The sequence below is a fragment of the Ischnura elegans genome, chromosome 3 (genome assembly GCF_921293095.1).
Source record: "Ischnura elegans chromosome 3, ioIscEleg1.1, whole genome shotgun sequence".
Classification (NCBI taxonomy): Eukaryota; Metazoa; Arthropoda; class Insecta; order Odonata; family Coenagrionidae; genus Ischnura; species Ischnura elegans.
The window spans coordinates 39,596,511-39,603,142 of record NC_060248.1 but is presented as its reverse complement, the minus strand read 5'-3'; positions in this window follow the sequence as shown (position 1 = coordinate 39,603,142).

The following is a 6,632-nucleotide window of genomic DNA, read 5'->3' as shown; positions in this document are numbered from 1 at the left end:
CATTTCCAACTTTGACGGGAACCTTAGGTCAAAACAAAAAATAACAGAGACCAATGACGAAGTGAATATTGTGTTCCATATCCTGTAGAACACGAATGGACATTGTGAAACGTCACTCAGCGGTCCGGATCCGAAAAAAAGCGGAGAAATATAATTTTTTTGACTAACTGTTTAATTTATTCATAACTACGGTTTGCCTATACAGTCAGCGTTATAATGAGCCATTTAATAAATTTTAATTCCGCAGTATTTTCTAAAATAAGTTTTTTTTCGTAAAAATAACTGCAGAAATGAAAATATCACGCCAAAAAACATATCTACATCTACTGAATACCCCGCAAGTCGCCTAAAAGGCGTGTGGCAGGGGGTGTTAGGACACCAGCCGTTTACAGCTAAAAAGAAATGAAGTGCTCTAACGAAGTTGGGACTAGCGTTTATTAAAGTCCTTTATGATTCGGGAAAAAACGAATTCCCATATCTATCCGTTCGGCAAAACAACTCTCATAATTTATCGCTTCTATCGGACCTGGAAATACAGTTTCGCTCTAATGTTATGATCTCTGTGTCGCTCTTAATGATATCCATTCTCAATTATTCAAGCAATCTAAGCCTAGCGCGCAGCCTCTGAGTCTCTTGCGGCTCCCAGCCTAATTCGCTTAACATCTGGGTAACACTGTCTGTACGCCCGAAGCAGTTTTTGACGAAACGCGCAGCCTTCCTTTGTATTTTATAGGGGTGAAAATTTCAAAGTAGTCCGGAAAAAATCGGTCCCACTTTTTTCGCGATCCAGATCAATGTGCGTCGTATTTAAAAGTTGAAAATTTGCTTTAGGCCAGAAATTTGCTTCAGGGCGTTCTTTGGTGGTATGTGGATTGTATGGATTGGCATTTTTTTTTCAGTTTCCAAGTATCAGCAACTCATAAATTTCATTAAATAAACTATGCAGCCGCGTAAAGGGAAAAAATCCGGGGGGGTGGGGGTAAGTGGGTGTGGAGCCCCTAAAGTCCCCTCGGCTACGTGCCTGCTTGGGACCACTGTGAGCCGTTCTCTTGAGGAAAGGATCATACCAATGACCTCCACGCCCACATTCCCACCGCCTTATAGTCTCTGTCTCTTTCTGCCTCGCGAACTCGCTCCTTCTCTTTCTCTCTCTCTCTCTCCTCTTCCACATTCCCGGCATGCTTCGCGTCATTGGTAGGCTGCACATTTCCACTAATACCTGTCACTGTTTTTTTTCCCTCCTCGCTTCGCCGCCGCTGGGTGCGTTCTCAATGACAGGAAAGAGGGGCCTTTTCCCTTGCAGCCGTTCCATCAACCACCCACGTCATCCACCCACTCCATTGCTGCCCCCTCTCCCTCCTTCTTCACCCCTTTCGTCTCTTCCTTATCTTCCAGCCATCTTCCTCGCCGTTCCTCATTTTAACGCCTGAATCTCCTTTCTCTGGGGGAGAAGTAAACATGGATAAAGGTTTAAACTTCGTTTGTCAATAATATTGCGTTTTTATTGATGCTGTAACACTTAATTTTGAGTTGTTTTGGATTGGATGTGACGATTGATGGGAGGAGGACTATGAAGCGGGCAATAATGAGCAGCAGAGGTGGAGTGGGGCAGTTGTTGTAGACGGCGTGGGATGGAGTGTAGGGAGTTGGATTGTATAGTTGTGGCGTGCGGGTGTGTCTTTGCTCCCGAGTTTGTTTATACAGTGTAAAAAAAGTACTTGTGAAGTTTGAAGAGAAAATAAAAAAAAACGTTACAATACGATAAATTGTTGTGCTGCAAAAGCTTAAATCCTAGGTTCGTGGGTCCTAAAAACGTATTTAGCCCTTGTTTTTTTCCAATTAAATTGGAGAATATGCTCTTCTAAATAATAGTTCGTCGTTGTGCAACGCCTTAATCCTCTTTCGCTCGTGGATAAGTATGCGTGGAGTAAAGTTTAATCTTTTTTGTCAATAATATTGTGTTTTTGTAAGTGTGATGCATCGTTGTGTTATAAAAGTTTGAGTTTTGAGTTGGTTGGTAAACAAAAACTAATTTGGCCTTTGTCTTTTTCAATTAAATTGCAGAATATACTCTTCTAAATATAATTCTCTTCTAAATAAAACTTCCTCATTGTGCTTTATTTTGACGCCGGAATACTCTTTTACTCGTAGAAAAGTAATCATGAATGAAGGCCTGAATCTTCTTTCGCTCGTGGATAAGTAAACATGGATGAAGGTTTAAACTTTGTTTGTGCATAATATTGTGTTTTTGTAAGTGTGGTGCATCGTTGTGCTATAAAGGTTAAGTATTAAGTTGGTTGCTCAAAACAAGTAATTTACGTATGTCTTTTTCAATTAAATTACAGAATATGCTCTTCTAAATAATATCTCACTGTTGTGCTTTATTTTAACGCCGGAATCCTCTTTTACTCGTAGAAAAGTAAGCACCATAAACTTTGTTCGTGCATAATAATGTATTTAATTTAGTCTGGTAAATTATTTTGAAATGATAAGTATAAATCTTAAGGTGATTGGTCAAAAAACTGATTTAGCCTTTGTCTTTTTCAATAAAATTGCCGAGTATGCTCTTGTAAATGTACTCCATCGACTGATGGCCATAAAAAATAAGCTGTGAAATTTATCTGAGTATGCCATTTAAAATTCCGAATTTTTACGTAGGTAAGTTGCTAAGGTGATACTGGTTTAAGCAAGCGAAAATTGTAGGTTAATGCTGGAAAATATGTATTTTGTTTTGACAAAAACTAGTTCGTTTCGTTATACCTAAGTGCCTTAAGAATTATGATAAAAATAAAACCTTGGCTGACCACGGCAATAACTTTTGATTTATGATCCGCTCTAATGCTTTGATTACTGCTCTAATAGTAAGCTGATGAATGGTTTAATTGCTGTCAAACACGTTAGTTATATGACGATGGCGCTGCGGTAGGCTCAAAAATAAAAGAAAGGAGAAAAGGAGGTGAGCGTGCCAGTTCTTTCCCCTAGGCAATATTCATATTTGGTGGTGTCCGAAGGATTGAGGAATTTGAGCTCGGATATTTTTTCGGTTAGAAGCCAAACCGTTCACTCAGTCATTTCGCTCCTCCTATGATTCCCGCATAAATTTAGGGAATTAAATTTGAGAAAAATAAAATAGATATATGTATAATGACATGAGCTGCTCATTTGTTTGCTCCCTTTCGTCGAATTTTTAAATGATTTTTCTCGATATCCTTTCATCCGTACATTTTCCATCACGCGTTATCCTATGGAGACAGTGGTATGGAGACCCATATCACTAGTTCACTCCCAACACGCCAAGAAAATATCCCTTTACTTCTTTCCCTTCCTATCTTACGTATCTCCCGCTGCAACCACGCAGTTCCTCGGAAGACGCTTCGAAGAGACTTCACCTCACGTCAGACATCGACGGCCCCTGTCTTTCCTTTATCCCCCTCATACCCTTGCCTTGGGAACCGCGCCCGTTTGATCACAAGGGGGCGAACAGGAGATATCGCTGTCCTTACGTCTTGTCGCTGGGTTGTTGTGATTTATTCTCAACTGTTTTTTTTTCGGTGCTCTAGGTTTTTCGTTGGTTCAGTTTTATCGCAGCACACTCGTGGTATCCCAGGGGCATAATTGATTATTTCGAAGTATTACTATCGTTAGATTGGTATATTGCTGCCCAGTGATTAATTTCTGAAATTTTAGTAACCGGAAAACATGCCAACACATTTGTTGCACACGATTTTCAATTATAAGGCCCTCTTATATACAACTTCCGATTTTACCGATTTTAATTTGTAAAAAAAGTTACAATGCGGAATTATGTTATGCTAATTATAAAAAAAGTGATGACATTTTTGAAACGACCGTATTTTTCCTGAGAGGTGCCGAAATGCCGTTCCAGCAAATATGATGCACTTCTGCCGCCCTCCACTTCTTCCTTTCTCATGCTATTTATTTATGTTCCCTGATTTTCTTTTTCCTTGTGCCCTTCTTCATCCGACCCAAGTTATTCTCTGAGTTTCCTCCGCGGACTTTTCCTTTCCTTTAGTTTTTCCCTCCGTTATATTCCTCAAGTAACTTTTCTGTCGTATGACATGGCATATCCTCGATTGTGTAGTGCTCCACGATTCCCTTTCTTCTCCTTCTCTTCGGTTCACCTCCCCCATGTCTTCTTCAAGACTTCAATAATTTTATGTCCACCTTTTCCGGATGTCTCAAATCTGTTTTCTGTATAGTTCCACTTCCCAGACTAATGTTTTCCCATTCTGTTTTCATTACTAACGCCCTTGGAGCAGTGTAGCGGCCATTCTGCCAAAAATTCCGTCTTAGCTTGGGCTACGTATTGCTGTTTATCTGCTGTGCTTCTTCCATCCTGGGAAATGGTAATCCCGGGATGATAGGGTTTGATAATGAGTAAAGAAAAATTCCGTCAGAGAGTACTTTGCGGTTCTGCTTAGGAAAAATATTTTTTCTCGGCGTGGGAAATCAATCTCTCGCCACAATAATGAGGTCAAATAAACCTAAGCAATAGTGTCGGGCGTTACTTGGTGGAAATCCTTTATCATGTAAGAAGTTAAAGGAATAAAAACTTTGCTTTTTCCGCGTGGTGAGAAGTGAGCCTTAAAGAGAGGCAACGGCTATTAAAGAAGAAAGCGAAGTTTTTATTCCGTCAACTCCTACGCCAAATAGATCGATATATAAGGTCCTAACTCTCGCTGTTGAAAGCACTAAAATATCCTGAACGCAGCTTTTCCGGCTTCTTAGATCGAGTTTTACTCCCTCGGAATTTTATTGAGCGGCTCAAACGATTCCCCCAAACCAAGATCTTTTCTCCTCTGAGGATTTCTTTTTTATCAGGTTGTTAGCTTAATTGTTTAAGGGTTCGGGAGCTAATTTGGGGAACTTGGATGCGAGTCTAAGCCATTGGCTTTTTACCTCTCTGCTTTTAATGCACTTAACTTGCACTTGAATACATAAAGGTTCACTACTGGCTACTTCATGGAGGTTTATTTTTGAACAAATAGGGTAAAGGGATCAGCTGTGAAAGCTTTCTTCTGGTGAATTAGTTCTTTCAGATGTTAATGTAGAAACTACTTTTATGTTGCATATTTTTTCTTTTTAATTGTTATCGAATTCATTTATCTCAAGAAGCCCACATTAAGAATATTTTGCACCTAGATATCTTAAATATAAATATTACTGTGAACCTAGATGCATGTCAATATCAAAAATCAAATTTTCTCAATAATTTATCAGCCTTCTGCGGAATTGGTGCCAAAGATTTGCTGAATCTTGCGACAATGCCCTCCTATTGCCCCCAATAGGAAATAAAGTTTTCATACCCGCAGTTCTGCATACCTTACCCATCTCTAGAATTAAAGTATAGTATTTTTTATCTGTGAATACGCCAGCTTTTATGATAGCCTTGTTACATAAATACATCTCTTAAATTCAAGGATTTAAAAATTAAATTTATATTTAAAGCTTTTTATTTTTCTCATTATTCAATTGTGTCATCATGTTGATCGGATAATCCCCTCAATTAAATAATGAATCTCAGCTGGGTGAAAGGGTGATGGCATAAGTCAGACCTCGCCAGCTTTTGGTGCTCGGTAAATTAGTTAAATTAATTTACGATTCTCGGATTCGTTGTTTTTAATCCGCTTAAAGCCCATCGTTTTTCGTCGGCGTGCTCTCTCTCGAGCCCTAATCCGATCAATTAATGTCATGTCGGACGTCAGTCTATTAATCATCACGACTGAGGTTTCAGATCTCTCGTTCGAAAAACCGTCGAACTCATGGGAGTGCAACTCTAAAGCGCTTAACCTTTTTTTTCCAGTTTTATTTTTCGTCCATTGCATAGCATCCACTCCTATCAGCTGTCTTCACGCCATACCGTGGTTATGCGTTGATGTGTTGGGAGCGGTGAACTGCGATTGTAAATCGTCACTTCTCAAGGGAAATATACGAAACATGATCAGTGTCGAGAACTAATGACTTGCTAATCCCGCTGATAATTGCATTGGTTATGGTTCCGCGCTCTCCCTGACCGTTGGGATATTGCTATCTGACAACCTCGCGTAGCAAAATTTGGGCGTGCACAAGTTGTTTCTACATTGCGTTTCCAATTTCTCTGATTCATGACTCGCAATAAGAAGATTCTACCTCACCCAGGGCGATTTTTAAAAGATATTTCGGACCTATTTCCAGCATTATAAATACTTAATCTGGGATTCATCTTGCCACCAACATATGTATGCAATATAATTTTTTTAAATTATATTAAACTCCTTCTTTGCTAGTTTATTTCAATTTATTTAGTTAAATATCTTGAAATTTTGAGTGGTTACTCTGGTGTGTAATAGTTTTTGTTTCCCCTTTTTGGTTTTAATGTGCATTCCTTATATTCATTTATTAAGATTAATATTGATCAAATAGGAATTGATCATTTTTTAAAACAGGTTTAGACGCTTTAAAATCGTAATCATTCCAAGTACAATACTTCTTATGTATCCTACTTTGCTAATAAAACTCTTTATAAAAGCAGCAAAGAAGGAGTTTAATATATTGTATTAAACTCCTTCTTTGCTAGTTTATTTCACATTATTGAGTAAAATATCTTGCAATTTTGAGTGGTTACTCTAGTG